Consider the following 23,990-nt stretch of genomic DNA (forward strand, 5'->3'; position numbering starts at 1 on the left):
TGTTAGATTTGTGGAGTGGACACTGAGGAACAGAAGAGCCCTGTAATGTAGTTCACCACTTGCTCTCTATGGGAGATTTAGGATGGCTTCCTTAGGAGCAGTTAACAGCACAGATAGGATCTTGGTCACTTATGTAGCTGGGCAGGTTTCTACCCTGACGTCATTAGTAGAATCAGTAGAATAAGAGCTGACTAGATCTGGTTCATACTGAAGTCAGCTGCTGGAGTTAATAGTCTTGGAAACTATTTGATAAGTAATCTTATAAACTATCTGTAAACTAAGCTGGTAGTATACTCTACTGCAGAAGAAATACTATGGGTGAGCTTGTATGTGAGGACAGAATGAAAATACAGACAGTAGGATTCAGCTGGCCTTAATTCAAGTCATTGCTCCCAAATGTCCAGTAATGGCCACCTACTGATCCTGGTCCAGCTGGCAGCATGTGCATATAAAGGTCTCTGTGGAGATAAACAGCAATTAAATCAGAGAGAGAGAGAGAGAGAGAGAGAGGGAGAGACAGAAGCAGTTGCTGTTGAAGAAGCTAATACTGAGAAATACCACAAAACCAAGTTTCTACTGCATGTGTAACATTATTTCTTATAGGATTCAAGCTGCACTCACCAAAGTAGAAAACACTGATCACCTAAGCATATTGGTGGGGGGGAATAGAGCTGGATATGATTTACACTGTTCAAGGCCACAGTGCCTGTGCTACTGTGATGGAAAGACATATGGTGCTTGCTTGAAGCAAGCCGAATACAAGCAGAGGTCAGTCTTGCACTGGTGAACAGTATCTTGCATGTGGATATACGATGCTACTGGAATTCAGCAGTGGTGAGAACAGCTTGCCTTTCCATTGTGGACATTGTAGAATTGGGGTTACAAGATGCAACTGTGCTCATCACTGGAGAGGTTACCCTGAAAAATGTATTTGTGTGCAGCAGTGATTGTATAATTTCTGTTATAGAAGCCTTGTGCCTTTGTTAAGAATTTTTGTTTCACCAAAATGTGATTCTTTTAGACACTGCATTCTCGTGGTATTTAAAGGAAATAGAGTGGGTTAATACCCAGGAAATTCTTTCTTAGAGAATGGAATTTACTATTTTGGATATTTACATTAATATATTTTTTTCCCTATTAAAATGCCTGTGAAGGCAACACCATCCTGGAGTGAAATGTTATTTACCTATATGGAGGATTTTTACAGGAATTTTGTTTTTCAGGTGCATTGACTCAGCCAGTCTTTCTGTTGGTTAGCATTTGGATTTTGTTAAAAAATCTGAATTTTTGTCTCTCTTTCTCATGCACTCTCTAAGTTTAACTCACATAGAGCCAGTAGATGGTAATTTTGTTTCCATCCTCATACAGTAAAAAATAACCTCTTCGCATTAAGATGACTTTGCTTTTTTGCAAAGATGTGGTACGCAGGTCAAAATCAATATGTATCCAAATCCTTTGTGGCAAGAAAAGATGGATAAAATGCTTTGAGACAAAATTTTAAAAACAAACACTGTAATTAGCTTTTATTTAGTCTTTTTTTTTTTAAGACAATGATTTTCATTTCATATGGAAATGTAGATTTCTTCAGAGTAATTTCATGTTCTTTTTGGTTTAAAGCAACTTTTTTCCTTTGATTACTGAAATATGCAGTTCTCTCTATTTAACACGTAATATCAAATCAACATACTTCCCCCTTCCTTTTTTTGCTGATGACAGTCAGCAGAAATCATGTTCCAAAGTGCCCTGAGAACAAGGACATTGATCTCAAGTGAGACTCTTGTGCCACCTTCCCCTTGTCACTTTCAGCTGTAATTTGTTAAGATACCAGCTCTAAATTATTAAACACTTTATAAGTATAAATAATTCAGCAGTCAACAAATAAAGTGACAGCCCATTAATCAGTTTCTGTTCATGTACATAGGTGGCATGCTGTGGTCTGCGGTGGGGTATCAATTCTGCTGAAGTCCGTGCGTTTGCAGCAGTGCTGCTTCTTTTCACATCAGGAAAAGGTTTGTGTGCATCTTCTGGGTTTGTCATTTGTTGGCACAAGATCCAATAAGCTCTTGCTAAACTGTGAGGAGGGTCAGTGTTGAATCGAGGCTTTTAATGTATGAGACCACATTGATACACAGTCTTTCCTTCTGGACTGGGTTTAAATCTTTCAAGGGCCAGCCCAGCTTGGAAACACCAGAAATCAGGCAGTGTGCCTGTAAGTGGGAATACTGCAAACTGACATGATCCAAATGACAGAAGGAACACCTCTTTGCTATTTCAGGCATCACCTGAACAAGGGAAGCAGTGTGTGAATTAGGCTGAGATTCTTGAATGCTGCCCATAAGGTCAGCAATCATCTCCTCCTCAGGATTTCAGTAAAGTTCTTGTCAAACACAAGCAGCATGTACCAATGAAAGGCTGTTTTCAGAACACTGTATATTCTGAATCCAAAGTATTATTAGGGTTTTTCAGTACAAAGATAGCCTATTTCACACTCCTGAAATTCTACCAAGAAGCCATTGATGGACACAAATGTGGCACAAATGTCCTAGGAAATTTTTATCCCAATATGTCAGAAAAATCTAGGTAAACCTGTGTATGAGGATCATGCACTGTGCTTAGATGTGATGTTATTTGGGGGGGGGAACAAAAAAGAAAAGAAAAATTCTCTGGAAAGTGTTTTTAAAAATGCTGTATGAATTTTTGTGTTTTTAAATCACTGTTTGACAAACATAAATGTAGAGTGAATGCCTTTAAGTCTTCATTTTCAACACCGCAGGTGTTGCAAATTTGGATTGGCAGTAAAAAGTTTCCTCAGGAAGAATGAGAAAAAGGGTTGTTTAACGGCTTTCCATTCTCATCTTGCATAGAAAGCCTGGGAAATTCTTGTTGTAACGGAGAGACTACAAAGAGGCAACTGAAATGATCCTAAGTCAAGGATCAATCCATCACACATAGGAAAAGATTATGTATGTGTCAATCTCTCTTGCTTTTTGATGCAGAACAAATGGATGTTACCCTTTGTAAATGGTTTATATGAATGCCAGTGCAGCGTTTTAATAGAACAGGCCAAGGACAGGGAGACCTCAGACTTCAGCACAGTCAGGGTTTCTTGCTGGATAAAGCACTAGACTGGAACTAGCAAGACCTAAGTTCTGCTCTCACCAAGCTGTTAGATGACCTTGAGCAAGTCACTTCACCCCTACACAGCACCCTTATAAAACTGTGATAATGATATTGACCTCTTTTGTTACAAAAGTGTGAGGTCTGGCGTTTAAAAGTCCTGCTTAAGAGCAAGTGGTGGTGTCACCCTGTGTGTAGTTGAAACTTGGATGAGACAATTTTTGGACCACATACATGCAAGTGGAGAGATTCTAAATTACACTGGTGATTTAATTTGCATAAGTGCTTGAAAAGAGAAAAGTGAGCACCTGTGATGAAGCTGGTCTGAATAATATATAGTAAGTAGGTGCAATGGCAGTAACAAGAAAATAATGCGGTTCAGAAACTGAATATGAGAAATGACAAGCAACTGGCAAAGGAAAGCTTTCACTAAAAGGAATGTGATTCTCTGGTAAAGCTGGGTAAATTATACAGCTTTTGTAAAAAATAAAACAATTTAGATTTTTTTTTTTAGAGTAGGATCATATTAAACCTGTGAAGTTCTCACATGTAAATGAAGATTAGGCTCATATCTTTCCTGCAGTAGAATGGATGCAGAAATCTATTGTCTGGTGGAGAACTTACTGGGACATGGGACTGTTTATTGCAAAGTCAGAGCATCACAAAGCTAACTGGGGGTGAGGGAAACATATATGAGATATTACTTTTCTGACTATTAAAAGATAGTTTCTGGTCAAGGGATCAGGTTTCTGGATAATGAGTGCTTTTAAGGTCTGCAAGGTTAAGATGATGTGGCATCAGCTATATATAAAATGCTAGTGCTGCCACTTGAAGCAGAGCTCAAGGTGAAAGTTAAAACTGTCATGGAACAAGGTGGCTGAAAAAAGTTGCAAGGCCAATTGACTGGATCAGCAGTATGGTGGCAGTTAGAAAGACAGGCAAACTGATGATCTGCATCAATCCAAAGGACCTCAATAGCATACTAAAGTGCTTATGCTGTTCCCTGCCAACAGTCACTGAAATATTGCCAAATCAAGCGAACACAATAGTCTTTTCAGTCATGGATGCCAGAGATGGCTTCTGGCAAGCAAAACTGGATGCAGCAAACAGTTACTTGACAACTTTCTGGACCCTGTTTGGGTGCTATCAGTGGCTGACAATGCCATACAGAACAGAAATCGCTTGAGGGGGTACCAGCAGAGATTGCACACAGCCCCTGAGGGTTGTCTGCTGCAGATATCAGTGCAGATGACATTGTTTATACTCATGTGGGAGGGCAAGGATTGAGCTATGGCCAACCATGATCATAAATTTACTCTGGTAGAGACAGGAGACAGCGAGAAAGAACAGTCACAAGCAAGCATAGGAATAGCTGCACCGGCTCAAAACAAAGCTCTCTAACCACTGTTTCTACTGGAGGCTGGTGGAGGAAGTCAAGAAGTACACAAACATGTCAAGTGCCCAGTGATAACTTTCCTTTCCCTTCCCTTCCCTTCCCTTCCCTTCCCTTCCCTTCCCTTCCCTTCCCATTATCCATGGCTTTGTTAATTCTGTTTTGTCTTGTCTATTTTTTGTTTAAATTCTGGTTTCTACTGATTTTTCCTTTATGGGAATCAAGTTTGATGGTTCTAATTACCACAAACATGCCCAAATTCTTTAAAAAAATTCAATTGTACTTTACATTACCCTTGTACAGAGACCATTTTGACAAATGATTTCTTTCTACAATTATTGGAAAAGATCTTATTATTAGTTTTAGGCAGTTTGGAAGCTATTTATAAAAAACTTTGTGGATTATCTTAACTTTTAAGGAGACTTCAAGACTTTTTTTTAAATTTGAGCAATGCTTCTAATTTTTAATAATTGGAAAATTACATAATTTTTAAATAATTCAATAGAAGGCTGTAAGAAAGTATCTTCTTACCATCTCATAATTCTATAATTAAATTATTGACAAAAAATAGCTGTTATTTGTTCATGATAAATTTTATTTTTTCTTTCTTTGTGTGAGCAATCTTGTACAGATATTTTATTTTAGTAGAAATTTTTATTTATATTTAATCTAACATTGTGTTTTTAATGTCTTTAAACCATCCACCATCTGTATTTTACTTCTCTAATTCTTATATTGTCCTCCTACATAATATTAAATACCATTCTAATGAATTTTCACTGTGTTTTTTGAATTTATATTTATTCGGTTGGAACATGTTATGCTCACTCTTTTACCATAACCTTTTGATGTTAAATTTTTGAGATAAGGCTTGTTTGAGAACTAAATAAAATACAACTTCTACTGTGGATTCACTTCCTAGCTATTCCAAGTGTGACTGTCTAAATTGTGTTGTGCCTTGATGCAGCATTTACCCACAAGTTAAACAGGGTTGCCCCATTATTTTGCTTTCTGCTTTGTCATCAATGTCTCTGAGCTTCCCTACCATGTCCTTGGCTTTGCCACAGCCCCACGTGGAGCATAGTAGAACAGCCTTCACTGTTTACTTTTTTTCATTTGGGAATGCAGCTGAAATTCTTCAGGACTCTACTTTATCCATGGGTATAAGAAACTTTTTGTTCTTACTTCACTTTAGAATTCTTTAATGTGCTGACTTATTTTTTATACATGTGCTTATATTTCTGGAGATACATTGTAAGATAGGTAGAAGTAGGTCTTTTGCTAGGAAAATAAACATTAAAGAAAGCTAAAATTTAAATGAGAAAAATCATCTATAAACAACAATAAAAAGGAAAAATCTCCCAAACCAAAAATGTTAATATTGTTTCTGATTGTCCTTTAAATTCTCTTATTTTCGGCAAATATACCAATTTACTTTTTTTTAACCTTAAAAAAAAAAGCCCTTTTCTAAACTATTAGCTGCTGAAGTCACATTGTCATTGTCTTTGGCTTCTATTGCACACCAAGCCAATGTTTTCAGACAACTCTTTATGGAGGATCCAACATGTATTTCCTGAGTTTTAACCACCAATTCTGAATGCAGAATCATTGTAGACTTCATTGGCATTCCTCAGATGCATTACCTTATATGTAGCCACTAAAGCCCAGATGCCACCCTTCTGGCCACTCTTTTTTTGTGGGAAGCGTTTGCAGGTCCTCAACATTTGCACAGCTCAAAAAAAAATTTTTTTTGTATTGTCTGTAGGGTTGGAGATTTTAGTGTTCATACCCTTTTCCAAACCACTGATAATTTATATTGGAAAGCAGCAGCACAAGCACCAGGTGATGGGACAACACCCTACTGTCTTCCATCTAGAAAATTAAAGAACATTTGGTCTTTAAAGGTCTATGTTAGGACGTTTTCTTCGTATCCTTTAATCAACTTTTAATCCATAAAAGATCCTCTCTACCAATCCTGCCACGGTTTAATTTCTTTAATAATCTTTGGTGTCAAGGACTTTTAAAAGATGCAAGTACATCCACATTTCTGCTGACATTGTCAGCACAGTGGGGTAGTAAGGTAGTGTTTCCTTTAAAGAAATCAGAAATCAGGCTCTTTCCCCTGTAACAAACTTTTTTTTTTTTTTTTTTTTTTAATGGGGATGGAATCCTGCCCTTCCTAGGATCATTTCTTGAGACCTTTTTGAGATGGGAGGTGCATTGGCAATCTGTCAGTCTTCTGCCACTGTAACCTTTCATAATGTAGCTTACAGATTGCAGCCAAAATTCCTGTAAATTCAGATCTAACTTGCTTCAGAGCTCTTGAGTGAAGGCCAGGCAGCTGAATGTCTTGCTTCTTACATCAAATTGTTCTATGTAGTTAAATTTAATGCCTGTTTAAGGTCTTGCATGAAAGTAAAACACTAGGAACAAAATAATCACAGATTCACAGAATATTCTGACTTGGAAGGGACCCACAAGGATCATTAAGTCCAAATCCTAGCCCTGAATAGAATATCCAGAATATCATACCACACCACATGCCTGGGAACATTGTCCAAACACTTCTTGAACTCTGTCAAGCTTAGTGCTGTGACCACTTCCCTGGGAAGCCTGCTCCAGTGCCCTAACATCCTCTGGGTGAAATACATAGTATTTTCTAATATGCAACGTAAATTTCCCCTGACACTGTTTCAGGCCATTCTCTTGGGTCCTGTCACTGGTCTCCACAGAGAAGAGATCAGTGCTTGTCCCTCTGCTTCCCTTCATGAAGAATCTGTAGACTGCAATGAGGTCTCCACTCACTCTCCTTCTGGCTGTGCAAGCAAAGTGACCTCGTTTGCTCCTCATACAGCTTCTCCTTCACCATTCTTGTGGCCCTCCTTTGGATGATCTCCAATAGCTTTATGTCTTTTTTATATTGTGGCACCCAAAACTGTTCACGTGACTCAAGGTGAGGCTGCTTCAATCCCCCATCCCTTCCCTTGCCCGGCTGTGATGCTGTGCCTGATGTCCCCAGGACAGGTTTGGCCCTCCTGGCTACCAGGGCACTGCTGGCTCATGTTCAGCTTGCCACCGACCCCCGGGTCCCTTTCCATAGCACTGCTCTCCAGCCTCGTGTTCCCCAGTCTCTCCATACATACAGGGCTGTCCCATCCCCTGTGCAGAATTCAGCACTCGCCCTTGTTAAACTTCATGCACCTGGTGGCTGCCCAGATCTCTAATTTGCCTAAATTCTCCCTTCAGGGCTTCTCTGCCTTCCAGGGAGTCAACAGCTGCTCCCAGCTTTGTATTATCTGCAAACTTACCAAGTATCCCTTTAGTCTTCTGTCCAGGTTGTTTACGAAGATGTTGAAGAGCAATCTGTTTGATGCAAAAGTAGATCCTGATATTTAAAATGCTTTAATTAAATAATAATTAAAATTAAAATTACAGAGTGAACTGAAGGGAAGGTTTCAGAATATAATGGAAAAGAAGGGAGAGTGTTCATTCACCTGTAATATAAATCAATTCTTGCCTGGTAGTTACAGGCTTCATGTTTCCAATAATATTTCTAGTTGCAGCTTCTTTGTGTATTTTGCTACACATATTATTACCCTGGCATATAGAAATCTGTAATGAATTTTGAGAACTGATCCATGGTTAAAATCTATATATTTTATACCTGGTTTTATTTGAAAACTGTTTCCTAGGAAGACATACATATATTTATACTTGCGTTTTAGAAGATGAAGAATAACACCTGGCATGTATTTCTCTACAGAAAATGTTTAGCGTTGCATCACACATCTTCCTTTTTAGGAAATGAAGAGTTAATTAATCTCTCTTAGCTGCTCTCCATTTATAGTTCAATCAGGGAGTACATTCTAGAAGAATCAAATCCAGTACAGTTCATAGACATTGCAGTAATTTTGTACCACTATATCATGCTACCAGAGGGGATATCAAGATTAGAGTTTTCATGCTGAATATTGAACACATCAGACTGAAGATGTGGAGTTCTTAATTGCCAGAGTGGGAGTGTCTAAGCCCAAAATAAACTTGCAGTGGAGAAAGTTCACTCATCAACTTGCAAAACACAGGACTTGTTCCTTTTATTTTTCTTTTCACTTAGACAGTAAATTCTCTGAAAAGAAAATTTTAATTCTTATAAGTGCTGTAATGTCTTGGCCAGTGTCTGTGGAGAAGAGAGGGTTCTACTTTCATGAACCAACAAGAGATATTTTACCTATGTTTTATCCCACAGAAGAGGGTCCTAACTGTTTTCACCTTCCCCTGGAGGAGAATCTCTTAATCATCAATGTTGTTACCAGCATCATACCCTAAAAAAATTTACATTCTCATTTGTAGACCTTCTTCTGGGAGCTGAACATTTCTGCAGGTTTAAGTAAAAGAGGAAATTTAAATTGTTTTGTTATAGTACATGGGTGTAGAATATCTAAAATATTTAGTTTATGGGGAAAATGTGTCTTCTAGCAATTTTGAAAAAGAAAGGTCCTCACTCCTTCAATTTTTATGTAGAAGTGCTCAAATGAATACAGCTGATTTTGGATAGGCAAAAATATAAACAAAATATTTCTGAGTTGTTTACTCTGTTTCTGGTGCAACGAAAAATCAAAATTCTGTGTTTAGCTAGATTGTTTTCCTTTCCTATTTTAGTTAATGAACTTATTGCCTCTTTCAACTCCTCCACGTCCCCCTCCCTGAAATAACTGTGATTCCCAACATAGCCACATCAATCTTAATAAAGAATGAGTGTTTTGTGATTTTTGGATGAGACTAGCATTACCTCTGAGGGAAACCTATTCAGCACATTGTGTTTTTATAAAATATGGTAGTATAGCAAAAGGGAAAAAGATGAGATTTTAGATTAAAGGCTGAAAATCTCTCTTGGAAATTCTATTATGAAAACGAAGTAGAAAAAATCCTTTTTATACTGCAGAGGAATAAAAACGAGCAAAAGCAGATTTTTTGCTCACAAAATGATGAAATTTTCCCCATAATGCTTTGGGCCAACTTACTTTATTCAATGCAATTTAAATATTTCATTTTGATTTCCTTATTAATGATTTTCTCTAAAAGCAATTTCACTCTGGAAAGAAATTTTGAAATAAACGTTCAATTCAAAAAATGCTAAATAGGGCACTTGGGTGTTATTGAAATACCTAGCTTTATTTTCAAGCTGACATGCTTTACAAATGCTGTAGTTTTTATTAAAATTTTATGTTAAGTAGTTCAAAACTGTGTGATTATAAATTTGTGAGTCAAGTCTATTGCCGAGGAAATACAACACTCCTTAAAGAAACAGGTGGTTGGCCATGTATAGCTTGCATTGTAGTGATCAGGAACTATTTAAGTGATACATGGAACAGAGTTTGGTGTGCTGATACATTTCCAATTTATGGGCAGAATGGGTTATTGGGTTTTGTTTTTGGAGCAGGGGGGCAGGGATAGAGATGATGGTTACATTCTTCATTTCAATTATAGCAAGGATTGATATTCAGTAGGTAAAACAGGCATGTGTTCTACAGACTGGATCCAACCCCTGAGATCCACAAATGCTAAACAGCCTCCAGGTTTGTAATCCTGACATTTGGGGTACTGCAACTACAGGGTGCACTGTGCCATAGAGCTGCTGATGGTTTAGATCTGACCTCTGGAAACATTACATGGCTGTTGCTGTTTATTGTTTGCATCTACACGGTGCCAAAGGAATGAGGATTCTCCAGTGCCAGGCGGTGCTCAGAGATGGGACAGACCACCCTCGCCCCAAAGACAGGGAGGACAGTAGAAACAGACTCAAATAAATAACCAAGCACAAGCCAGCCATCGGCTTGCTGTGATAGTTTGTAGACCCTGTGAACACACCAAGGTTGTAAGGATGCACTGCAGAAGGTGGCTTCATGAAAAATTGAAAATTGAATAATGAATCAGTTTAAATACTTCTTCCAGAGAAATCCTCTTTAGTCTAAGTGAAATTAACATCTTGGAAAACAACACATTGGTGCTTGCAATGAAGTCTAACAAATGAGAAAGTGGGTGTTTGCATCAGTGATTTACCAACTCTTGTCTCTCAACAGTAATAAATGAAAATAAAAAAGTAGCCCAAGTTTGACAATAAGGCAATCTGAGCGTGTAAATTTATATTTAGTGCAATGGTCAACAACAAGCCCAAGAAAGGATAGAAAGGTGAGAGAGGATTAGCACTGATGAACCTGGCAGAATGAATCTTATAGCAACAGTCTGGATTGATACGAGTAGGGCAATTTCTCAATGCCACATAGAATAATGTGACTGTAATTAAAATTAATGCTAATTATACCCTACTTGAAAGGGATTATGTCCTGGCTACGTTGTGCAGAAGATGGATGTGGTAACAACCTGTGGCAAATGGTCAGAGAACACTGGGTTCTGTGGTAGAGGCACCTGCATCTACAATGGTACTGAGGGCTCCCTGGCCAGGAAAGCATCTCATTCCTTTCTGAAGGAATGGCTCCAATAGGGTTCAGTTGAAAGTGTAAATATTATTTTTTCAAAGTCAGGTGAATTACAATTTGGATAAAAAATGAGTTAGATCTTTGTCTTACACAAACAATCACCACTCCACCTGTTTTAATGATTGTGGTTGGTCAAGAAAAGTTCACTGTGGACTCCTCATCATGAAGACTCATTTTCCATCCATATTTCAGGGAAATACGTAGACTCTTAAACTTACTGCAGACATTGCCCAAATAGGTCTGAATAATAAGAACTAAGCAACATCAGTATTAGAAATATAAAATTCAGTTCTGTATTAGGAAAAATATCAATCTTAGTTATTTTAAAGATATTTTAACAGTTAAAAAATCAGCATTTGTTAAAGATTATAAATTATCATCAATTGTTGCTTTTAGCTAATTTGAATATGACTGTTTTTCAGTCACTGTGAAATTCTGGTGTAGGTTTGGAAAAGCAGTTAAAAAATACAGCCTATAGGAAGCTTTTGACTTTGTATGAATTTAGAGATTTAAAATGAGACAGCATACTATTTCAGATAGGCATAAAATTAGAAACATCAGCTAATGAGATGTTATGTGTTATGACTTTTTAATGTATTATTTATGGAAAACTTTTACCAGGTTATCTATCACTCAAAATAAATGAAATATAACCATTTTATTAATCATATTTATCAATCACCGTTGTGCTTGAGGAATAGGTTTTTCATGTCAAGAACAAGAAAGCATACATACTATTTTCATTTTATTCTGCATGGGTAGAGCTTCATAACAGAAATGATATACAGGAAATAATTTTAACTTCAGTATAATATTCTTTCATGCTAGAAATTCAGAGCAATTCAGAAACATTAAAGATATGAGACAGAAGGTGCAAAGAAAGGACAAAATTATCCAAAGAATAAGCAGTAGAATATGGAAAGAACCAAAAGATTTCATCTGATCTTGGCTAGAAAGTATCTTTAACTAAAAGGTAGTGACACTTTCTGGAAAAAAACAAGGATCTATAAGAAAGTATGAGATAGAAAGTTGCAGAATCACTTTTCAACTTCAGCTGTAGATAAAGCAAAGAATAACTTCTTGCATACATGTCTTTGGAGATGTCTTCAACTTTGAGAAAGCCTGATCTCATCATGAGGGGCTGTGAGTCTGCACCAACCTCTGAGTGCATATCTGTGTGCTTCTATACACCAGCACCACCCTTACTGCAAATATACACTGGGGAATGCTGAGCTGTGTTGTTATATTTCAAAACATAAAAAAAAGAAGAAAAGGTTCAAAATTTTTGAACCACTGAGAGCAGTCTAGTGTTGCTTCAGGAAAAGTTTGTCTGAACATATGACTAGACACATGGAATCAAATTAGTTATCCACACAAAACAACAACTAAGTGATGATTTATTCCCTACAAGAGAACATCTAAAAAAGACCTGTGCATTCAAATTTTGTAACATGTCTGAGACACCTGAATATTTTTTTCTTGTTACTTTTTCTAATTTTTCAGCAGGAGATGTCTTAGTGGCTAAAAAAAATTTGAAAAGAGCAAGTTTTTGGTTATGAAAGTACATGGAAATGACAAAAGCAAAATACAGAAAAAATATCATTACTTATGTAAAACTCTTACACAGTTATTAAGATTTAGTATTCATGATTCCTACAGTATTCATATGAAAACTTAGCCTGCAAGAAGGAAAGAGATAAGGGATCCCAAGTATCAAAACAACTTCAGGAACACAAACTCTTTATTTTGCAATAAAAGGTATATCATTACCACATCACGGATTGTTGTCCAACATGCATAGCAGCCTGGTGCCATGGAAAATAGAGGAAAGCAAACCCCGTCCTTGATGTTTACACTTACAAGGGCAAGTGGTTAGCAGAAACAAATGACGATATCCTGTAATCAATAATTACCAACTGGGGAAACGGAATGTAATCACTGAATAAAATAGTTATTTAATCAGAAGGTATCACTATGTATTATTCAATATTTAAGCTCATTGGGTATTTACTTGGTTATTTTGAATTTATATGGTTTTAAATAAGTTTTGCTCTACAGAAATAAAGAAGACTTCTATTGAAGTCTAAAAATCAGTAATTTTTGAGGATGCCTGAAACCAAGGTGGACATTTGATCTTGAAAACTCCTATAAATTGGTTTCTGCCTACCACTTATGTACCAGTAGCTTAATTTTTTTTAATTGACATTCAGATCAAGAGAAATATATGTCTGATTCATAATGTTTCAGACTTCCTCTTTGTATATCAAAGTTACAGGTTGCTTTAACAAGCAATTTTAAACCGCCTTTTAGTTTTTATTTCTTAGAAATCCTTTTCAGCTCTACTGTTGCTGGAGGTTTTTTGTATGACGTGAGTTTTTTGTATGCCTGTGAGCCTCTCTCCTGTCATGTCTTAGTTTTGACTCTTAGGCAATGTTACCTCATTTAAACTGCAAAAATTACATCTAAGATGCGTGGCAATAGCAACCGTAATTTTGCCCTGGCTTTATCAGGAAAAAGCTTTGAACATCTAGTGTGCTGAGCAGTGTGTGAAGACAAGTATTGGATGAAGGACTGTAGACTTCTGAGTGAGTTTTTGGGATAGTTGAGTGTTTCACAGGAACCTTAGGGCACTGAGGCAGTATCTCAATACTGGGTTTAAGCTAGGTCTCTCAACTCTATGGACACTGGAGAATATTTGGTGGTCTACCACAATACTTATTCCTGTGCAAATACTTAGATTACATAAACTGTGCTCTGAAAGTGCATTATCTCTAAAGAGAACCAACAGGAACCTTAGTTCTTAAGAGAAACAAGGCTTCATCCTGCCTTGGCCCTAGATTAGATGCACCTTTGTTCAAAAATATCTGAGGAGGACCTAATCCCAAAATTACTCCATTTGTTGACTAATAAATTAGCAGTTGTGGCACATCATTTATGTTTTGTAACTCTTTATGGCTCTTTCACTAAGCTAAAATGTTTCTGCACAAGTGTCCTCTTTTCTTCACTAGAAGGCAGATCAAACTGAGCTTCCTTTGCTCTTCCCAATCAAGCTAAGCTTTGATGGATCTACAGGTAAATCCATGCTTCACTAGCTGGACGCCTCTTCCTTCAGCACAACAGAGAAATTTGGAAGATGTAAGCAAACTTGTTGATGATTGCACTTTTCTCTTCTGACTTAATTTCAGATAAATTGATTACTGCATTTCCCAAGACAAAAAAATTTAAAAATCAGATATGAATACAACTTCTGTGGTTGGTTCTTCATGTTTGATGCTTTGAAAATCCAAATACTTTTCTGCTCAGCTCTCTTACCATTATAATTTTCATTCGTACAGAATTTTTGTGTGCTTTGCACAGAATGACAGAATAAATGAAGAATGGTTCTTTGTTCTTGGAGAAAAATAAAATATTGACATACCTTCCTATAACCTCACCTTTTATTCATGAATGAGAGGCAACTCTAAAAACTAAGAGTGGAAAAAAGTGTTACTCCGATTTTATTGAATTTTTTGGTAAAGATTTTGTATTTTAAATTCCATGTCCACTTCCATTCCTCAGTAAAGCATACATAACGGTGGAAAGAGGAGGGAATGTAAAGGATTAACTGAACAAAATCTTTTGCAAAAAGAATAAGCATTTTCTATTACAGAATCGGCTGTGTGTTGAAATAACAATGAAAATAATGTTTTTTCATTTGTGATTGTGTGATTCTAGCAGTCCTTTAAAGTGTCATACTCCCACAGCTTTGAAATTTGGTATCTTGTGTGCATTTCTTTACACATTAACTTGTTTTTCCTGCCTTCCTGCTCATTTGTTTGCAAGATGGTATAGAGATACACACCAATCCTGAAATGAAATTCCATGTTTAGAGAGCCTCTGCTTCTAGAATCTCCTAAGAAAGGAGGTAATCCCTTCTGGTCCTCATGACTGCAGTCTGTCAGGAGGATCATAGGATTAGCAGTGGAATACTGGATTGTTGATTTCAATGTTCTTATAACAAGCAACATCATAATGCAATCTCCCTGAAATGGTTATCAGCCTCAGTGTTGAGAGCACATGAATTTCCCTTTATCCCTTACACCCCTTTCCAATACTCTGCTCTGTGCTCATGCGGCCTCACCCTGAGCCCTGTGCACAGTTTTGGTAGCCTCAATATAAGAAATCAGATCACGAGAGAGTGTCCAAAGGAAGATGGTAAGGGGCTTTGTGAGGAGCAGCTGAGGTCACTTGGTCACTTGGTTCAGCCTGGAGAAGAGGAGACTAGAAGAGGAGAGACCCCATCACAGTTTACAGCTTCCTGCCAAGGAGAATAGAAGTGATCCCTTCTCTGTGGTGACCATGACAGGATGCAAGGGAAGGCCTGAAACAATATCAGGGGAGGTTTAGGTTGGATATTAGGAAAAGGTTCTTCACCCAAAAGGTGTTTGGACACTGGAACAGTCCCAAAGAGAAGTGGTCACAGCACCAAGCATGACAGAGTTCCAGAAGCGTTTGCACAGGGTGTGAGTTTTAAAGATGATCTTGTGCAAGGCAAGGACTTGATGATCCTTGCAGATCCCTTTCAAAACGGCATATTCCACAAATCTGTGAAAATTTTCGTTGGAAGCTGATTTCTGTACCAAAGAGGAACATGGTAGTTTCCAGATTAAATTTGCTCATATTGGTTTTATAAGTTTGTTTTCTTATTATTATGCTTTGACTTAAATAGATGGGGTTTTTTTCCTCCTTCCTTTTTTTTGTCTGCTGCTAGATTTATGAACAAGATCTGTAGTCCTTCTCTTATTGTTCAATCATTTCATCTTGGTGTTTCTTCTTAAAGAGTAACATTTTCATTGCTTTATCATATTAATATAACTTCTTTTTTTTTTTAGTTCTAGTTAAAATTTACCTGTCATGAACATGCCTGTAGAGACTTCTAAGCAAGATCTTATGCTAGGGTCTTAATGCTTGTTGATTGCTTGTTGATCTCCCTCCTCACTTCAGAGACTCCAGAATCACAAACAAGTTTCAGGCACCTGCATGACAGCAGTAGCTTGTCATAATTTTGTGACCTAATGATTTCCTTCAGACCAGATCTATTCTTCTGCACCATTCCCCTTTCTAAGAAAAGTCACTGCATCTCGCTGAAAAAAAGATATCTTCTTATTCTAGCACTGAATGAATTTTTGGTAAATAAATGTGTGGTTTTGTATTTACATCCATCTTTCTAATTTTTAATTCCCATTTATGTTTGTTCTAAGTCTGTAACGTTTTGGTATCAGCTATCAATTTGCCATATTAATTTATTCTACCTCTTAAAGCTAAGTGTTCTTTTGAATCTCAACAGTATCCAACAAAAGTCTTTGCTACTGGTAACGAGATCAGTGTGGATGAGAGTCACAGGCAGTCAGAAGGACCTTCTGGAGGTCTGAAGTATGACCTCCTGACCAAAGCAAAGCTAATCAAGTTCTTTAAGGTCTTGTCTGGTCATTTTATAGAAACTTCCAAGGAAGGGCACAGTACTGCACGACAGAGACCATCCTGTGCTTCAGACTGAGTCCACTGTGGCTTTCCTCCACTTCAGTAATGAGTGTGGATGATGTGAAGTAAAGCCTATCAATGAACATATGTTTTTGTTCCTGTATTCAGGCAAGGGCAGATGTATCTTTGCTCTAAAGATAAGAGAAAAGAGGAATTCTGGCCTCTGCCTGAAGCATGCAACGTGTGGACATGCTGTCTGGAGCCCAGCCCTGACAGTGACTAAAGTCTCTTCATAGCAGTAGCTTCCCTAACACGGGACTCAGAATATTTCCCCTCTCAGACCTCTTCCAGTCAGAAGTTTTTATAGGCAGTCGTTTCTTTGAAGATTCCCAGAAGAGTCTAAGAAACACTTGGATCATGTCAGCATTTGTCAAGAAGATGAGGAACAAGGAAAGACTTTAGATCCTAGTGGTAGCTAACAAAGGAATGATTGTCTGACATATCTGCTTTATTGTCATTTGCCAGATTTTCCTTTTCCTGCCTGTGAAAATGGACTATTACTCCATTATTTCTTATTTAAAATCTCTTATTGATCAAGACTGCATCAATCCCAAAAGGCAAGAAGATGTGAATAAGTAACTTTGGAGCTCGTATTGGAGCTGAGATTACTGCTTAGAGACTCTGATATGTAATGTGTGACCTCTATATCCCATCATTATTTTGTCCACAATAGACTGCTCTCATACTGGTGATCAAGCTTGGAATCACTCACAGAAATTTATACATTAATTTTGAATAACAAATATGTTTGAGAAAATTAGTCTGTTCTCAGATAACTCATAGTTACCATGCTGTGATAACCCCTTTTTCATTTATGGTGAGTTAAAAGGCTGGAAACAATGATTCTGTGCCTCTTTTTCTCAAAGTTTAAGGTCATTTAGGGAGCATGCATTTATAAGACAGAATTTTTTTGTACTCTGGGTTTGGATTTTTTGATTATTGAAAACAAGCATACAGTTTTAAATAGCAAAAATTATAACATCTTGCCTTGCAGGTAAGAAAGTTTTAGATTTTTCTACCCTAGAAGCTGTGACTTGTTCTTGCATGTGAGAAACTACAGTAAAAGAGACAGCAGATATCCAATGCAGTGGAAACTGTGCAGTGTACTGGCATATGCAGTTTGGTGCAATATATTCTTCAAATGTGTGCTTATACTGGAGTCTGAAGTATCCCATTGTTTTTGCACATGTCGAAACCACTGAAGACTGTTGGAAATTCCTATAAGGAAAATACACTGGTGGGGTTTTGGTCTCTCTTGGTATGCCAAGAATTCCAGGAAACTGCTTATGAACAGAGAAAGGGAAACTTGAAAGACAAGGGTCATTTTTTTTTTTACTTAGACCACCATTCATATTCTTTTAAGAAAGACAAGGAGAAGAGAGCTTCTATCTTGCTTTGGCAATGCATTTTAATGTAAAGAAAATTAGATTTAGAAACCATGTAAACAGTTAAATGAACAAGAGAGATCAAATTCAGGTGAAGATACATTCTATATGCTTCATTATAATTCTCTGCAGAAGAGAGATCCTGATAGCATCCTTCAAGTCATATGTTATCACTTCTGCCAGTTATTATTAGAGCTACTTGAAAATTAAGTTAGCATCAGTGCAAGCGAGAACAACAAAGCCTGATACTCAGGCTGATGTCTGGCCAACAATACAGGATATTTAATTTTGTTTTATTAATTTTTTTAAAGCATCTTACTTACATCTTATTCACAAATGGAAAGTCCATAAAAGACACTGGTGGAAACTTGTGAGGGTCAGAGATTATTATCTGTGTACCTTCAGCTTTAGGCTTATCTTATTTTAATATACACAATCAAGGCAGAGCTGATTCAGTTTACTTTTTTTATTTTATTTTATTTTTTTGAGTTGTTATAGTTCTTTTGGATGAAGTTATGGTCAAATTTTGATTTTCATATTTATAGGTACTTCTTTGAAACTCCCGGTTGGTCAAAGCAATTTCTTTTGTCCCCTTCCTGAGTTTACTGCTACACTAAATCAGGCAAAAAGCTTATGCTGACATCTGCAAAAAGAATTTCTTAGAGAATTTTGTAGGTTTTTTTTAAAAGCTGATTCTGCCTTTTTCCTTCAGACCTACAATATGTGCCTTCATTGTTCACACACCAACTTATGAATATGTTGATGCCGTTTTCTCTTTTTTTAAGCTCCCATCTGAGTTCTGTTCATCACAGATGTTTAGACACACAGCTGTCCATCTACAGTGGTTCTGCATGAAAGACCATGGCTGTTGTGTACAAAGAAGGGATTCAGGCAAAATGTACTATAAATAGATAGCATTGTCTGCTTCTTCATTCTCCACTGGAGTCCTAAGTTCTGGAATCGGAATATTTGCTACTTTATCAAAATAGTTTTTGCCTTCTGCCTCCACTGAACTAAAAGATGAAGTGCAACCTGAGCATTTATTATGGCTGTTATTTGTGAAAGGTTTCCATTCACTCTGAACCAAGGAAGCTGGCTACTCTGGCAGGGTCCCAGGCTACATGCAATGCACAGTGAACATGGACACACAATGTGTGCTGTTACACAATGTGGCATCTTCACCTGTACAAGTCGGCAAGCTTCACATGAGATAAACTGTTTAAAAAATGCTTCAAGGTCATGCTATTAATGTCTTAAAGCATTTGATTTAGAGAGCAGATCTGCATGCAGCATGATAAGCCCCTCTGAAAACTGTGGAGCAGCAGCATAATATCTGAGAGCATTGTGGCAAATTGGGAAGTTGAGATGGAGCTGCTAATTATTCCAAGGCATATTTCTGAAAGGACAGGAGGTGTGGGATGTTCTCTGCCAAAAGCCCCTATTTCTTGAATGCTCTCACCATCTCCATATGCACATATGAAACTTAAGCTATGCTGTGTGTGTATAAGCTGTAGATAATGTGGTCTTATCTATTGCTTGAAACCTTGAAAATCAGTAAGATACAATTCAATAATGATGAGGGCAGCAGTGGAATAATTTGGGTAAGACTAGATTATCAAAAAACAAAGAAGAAACTGCAATTAGCATCTGTTACAGACCCCCAGGACTATAAGAGAGTGAGGAAAAATATTCATAGAACAACTCTGGAGTAGCTCAAAACCACACAATACTGTCCCAGAGGGGACTGTAACTGTCCAAACATCTGTTAAATTATAAAGCTACTGTAAATATAGATCAGAGATTCCTATGCACAAATGAAAGTCTATGGATCCTAAAAAAGATTCCTATCTTTAGTAGTGGAGTACCTTATCAAAAATATCATGCTAATAAATCAATAAGGAGAAACTACTCTGAAACAACAGGAACTATATTAAGGATACATGAATACAACTGGAAAATTCTAGTGAAAATGTGCCATTTCAAGTCAGGAATATATCAGTAAAAGAAATTATAATGTCACAAGAAAAAAAATCTCTTTTTTTTTGTATCTTTTAGTATGAGACTAATGTTTACTTGATGCAGTGTTATTGCAAGAACAAAGTCTACATAGATATATGGATATATAAAAGACATTAGTAAGCAATTTGATGAAGAAAAGTGTTAATGGAGGTTTATAAATAAGAGTCATTCAAAAACTGTCTGAGATGTTGTTAAAGGTTTCATGGTAGCTGTACGCACCTTGAAATGCTAAAAATGAAATAGAGAAGAATTCTCTGAGTAAGAAATTTCCTTCTTTTTTCATAGAGCATATCCTTGTAGTTGCCCTCTTTTTTTTTCCTTTGAAAAATAGGCCATAGTTTCTCTTCCTTATTGGATAAGGATTGGAGCACATGCAGAAAAATTTGTTTGAGACGCTGGCATTTAATGGTATCTACCTGCTGACTCCTGCCTTCATTGGCAAGTAAGGATGAGCAAATGTTTGACTTTGGAGAGGTTTTGAGATATTTGGAGAAGGTTGTTCATCTTTTAAACCATGTGGTTTCCACAGGATTTTGACGCCAACTGGAAACAACATTTACTGATGCCCCAAGCTTTTGTTTCCCTTTTAATGACCTCTGGCACTTTCATAGCAATGCACCAAAATTCCAGGCTTTATCTTTTGGTGCTTTGTCCAGGTAAAACAACATGTATCTGACTGAGGTGTAGCTGCTTGACCTCCATTCACTTGCTCAACGAGGTAAAGCAAATAAAACAGTTTGAGTGACCAGAAAAAATATTACTGGTCAATCAGTTACATTTAGTCTTTTATTTAACATTTTTTGCATCTTCCAGCAGCATGAAAAGGTGCTGCTGCAATTTATAATGTTAATGAGATATGAGAGGCACACATAAAAAATCACTTGGTTCACACTGGATATCTGTGAGAGATATCCATTTTAAAATATCTGTATGTGGTTCACTAGCACAGGTAATTGGTTCCAACATATTTCTCCTTTGACTCCTTCTAGAAGGGTGGTCTATAAACTAAGAAACAAAGAAAATTACTTTTAAGGTACTGTAGTATTTTTTAAATTTGAGCCATAATGGAAACTTTTTGTCACTTTACTATTGTATTTTCTTTTAAGTGAATATTTACATACCCGAAAAGAAGCCCTCTCCATATTTGGAGATAAGTACTTTAATAAAGCCACTTATGTTGTGTATTTAAGCAGGTGTTTTGCAAAAGAGCAAAATACTTCCTTGTAACAGGCTGTGATGACATGGACATCCTGAGAATATAAATTTTTATGAAGAATAGGCCCCCTGGCAATTACAGATGTGTTAGTGACTTTCTGCTTTCACTAAGAGTATCTCAAAATCCATTCACTTTGTGCATTTCTGATTTGCAGGGGTTTTTAAATAGAAGAGAGGACATTTTACTTTCCTTCTATAAATTACAGTTTATTCTTGGAAGCCATTTCATGCCTTGCTTTTATTTATTTCTAATAATGCATTTTTTGTCAGGCTCCAAAGTGGGAAGAGATGAATTAAAATGCAGAGTTTCAGAACTTCTTCTTTTCTAATTTTTTTTCCTAAGGTTGCTTACTTAGTCTTATAATTGTCAGGATATTTCACATAGTTGAGAATTCAGTTCTGTGAAGTCTCTGTAATCTTTCTTCTTCATTATGGTAAAAGTGCCACAGTTAACTCCCTCTCAAAGTCAAATTACCATGTTATTCTCCTCAGCCATGATTTTGGACTCTGTCATTAAAATTGTCTTCCACCATGTTGCCTGCCCATATCTTGTTCATAGTCAACTCTTTCCCTTGGGATTCGTTTTCATCTGTGGTTGCTGAATTAATTCCAAAGCCTTCATTATTTTTTTTTAGACCTGTCCTCACTTCTTCTGCATATATTGATGATTTGAATATTTTGTTGCCTCCTTAGGCACCAAATTTCCTCTTCAAGTGCGCGGGCAACCTGTAATCCTGAACTCCTTGAAGAGACTCCCTATTTCTTGACTTATCTCTACCTTTTTAGGTAATTTCTGTTTATTTCATCCAAAATGCTGTACTTTTGGCCCCTAGACGGATTTGTCTCTTTCCAACATGCTTTGCTGATGAATTCAGTCACTCTCTTCATAAAGTTACGAAAATGATGGAACAGAGTAGTGCAGTGATTTTTTTTCTTTTGTGGGAGGAGAAAGAATTTATTTGCTGAAGAAATTAAATTTCTGGCAACTCAGAGCTGTTTGTAACTTTAGTTTCAAATGTGTGAACTAACTGTGCCTGAAGAAACATTTAGATATATTCAAAAAAGCACTGCCATTGGCTTTTTGCTAACTGATAAGGCATGTAGCTCAGCTAGCTCAGCTGTCTGAGGTGACTTGGAAATAGAAGAGAGAGAAACTCTGCCCTACTGCAGGAGCTGCTGTTTAATTCCATCCACTAAGTCAAGGAGGAAAAGCAGCACTAAAAGAAATACAGTGGTCTTATGGCTGATTGGAATTGAAGCTCCTGTTGTCATTGAGAACAGCATTAACAGCAGAGCATAATAAGAAACCCATCCTCAAATATCATATGATGTCATGGCTTTTGCAGATGTGACAGAAGGAATGCCAGTCTGCTCAGACAAACGTGTCCTGATCTGAGCTTGGGTCTTCCATGACCTGGGGGAATAATCTGACATGGGATAAGAGGGGAGACAGAACAAACTGGGATCTCCTAAAACAGTAATCTCTGGAAGATAAAACAAGCAGTCACAGGGTTTATTACTAGTAAAGAAACATCTGGTGAAATGGATCCCAGTCATATTCAAATTCATGTTTTTTTAAGTATGATGTACATTCATAACTTCTGTCCATGGAGAATGTACAGCTTAATGGACAAAAAAAGGGTAGGTGTAGAAGAAGAGATTACAGGAGACCTTGCCCTTGATAAGTCACAGTTGTACTCATTACCAAAGAGGAATAGCCTTGCCCTTAATGGGTCACAGCTGTGAATAGTAAAGATAAGTGTGATAAAAGTGGTGAGTTGTCTGGTCAGATCTTGAAGGTAGAGGGCCTGGAGAAAGAGGAGCCCTGAGGAAGGAGTGATCCAGAGAGACAAAGAACAAAATATGGAGGAGAGTTACTGTAGTGAAAGATCTGGTGTGAGGTCAGTCTGGGTCTGATAGAGTCAGAGCCTGCTGTTGGAGCCTGCAGCCACAGCTGAGCAGGGTGAAAGCTGTACTCAGAGTCTGCAACCAATGCTTGCAGTCACAGTCCAGCAGGAAATAGCCAGCAGTCAGAGTCTGCAGTTGGACCCTACAGTAGGAGCTTGCTGTAGTCAGAGTCAGGATGGCTAAGCTGTGAAGAATAATAAACTGGGACTCTTTTCATGTTGTTGAATGAGAGTCTGTGTCTTGGCTCATTTCTACCCCTAAAGAGAGGTCTGCTGCAGCAGAAAAGCAGAGGGTGAAAAGGAAAATAGAGGCACAAAGACTGCAAATTTTGTGTTGCTGAAAGTAAGACAGAGGCAGTACACAAGTTTCTGTGGTTTCTCACAGCTAGCACACATCCTTCCAGGTAGTATTTGACCACTCCTCTTAAGTTATCTTCTTATGTTCATAATATATCCCATATAAACTTTTCATTTGCTCTTTCCTCCCACACTTCCACCTCCTTTGATTACAAAACACACTCTTGATATTATACCTATTATATTTTGATATGATAGGGATTTAGTTGCAATATATGTATATATGTAATATATGAATGATGTTATAAATGTTGTGTCATTTATGGACATTAAATCTATTCAAAAGTCAGTGAATCATGGGATTAATTCAACTGTGCACTTTTACATAATATTTGACAATGTTTGTAACCCCCATGCAGTTTGGATATTCATAACAGGGACTGATATCTGTGCCCCAAATGGTATATTTACCTCTCATGTAAGCTGAGGGTGTTTGTGTTCCAGATGCCACTCCTGATCCTCAAACCTGAGCCTTGTAGAAGCTATTGCCTTTCCATTCTGGATGCTCCACTGCCTTTGCTCAATGCTGGCCACAGAAACAATGAACTCTCAGTATTCAGAGGGAGCAATGAGAGAACAT

General features: G+C 37.2%; 1 protein-coding gene across 13 annotated transcripts in view; it reads left to right on the forward strand.

Annotated features, from left to right (window-relative positions):
- The window catches only part of LOC148224898 (uncharacterized), a 384,098-nt gene that overhangs the window by 16,012 nt on the left and 344,096 nt on the right, over window positions 1-23,990 (forward strand). For 12 of the 13 annotated variants that reach the window (XR_015801629.1, XR_015801636.1, XR_015801631.1 and 9 more), the window contains one exon: window positions 1,922-2,009. The exons of the other annotated variant lie outside the window; for it this stretch is intronic. The gene's annotated coding sequence lies outside the window, so the exon portion shown is untranslated. The remainder of the gene's footprint in view (window positions 1-1,921; window positions 2,010-23,990) is intronic. 13 annotated transcript variants of the gene reach the window in all.

Source organism: Sturnus vulgaris, chromosome 2, assembly GCF_052056855.1.
Source record: "Sturnus vulgaris isolate bStuVul1 chromosome 2, bStuVul1.hap1, whole genome shotgun sequence".
Taxonomy (NCBI): Eukaryota; Metazoa; Chordata; class Aves; order Passeriformes; family Sturnidae; genus Sturnus; species Sturnus vulgaris.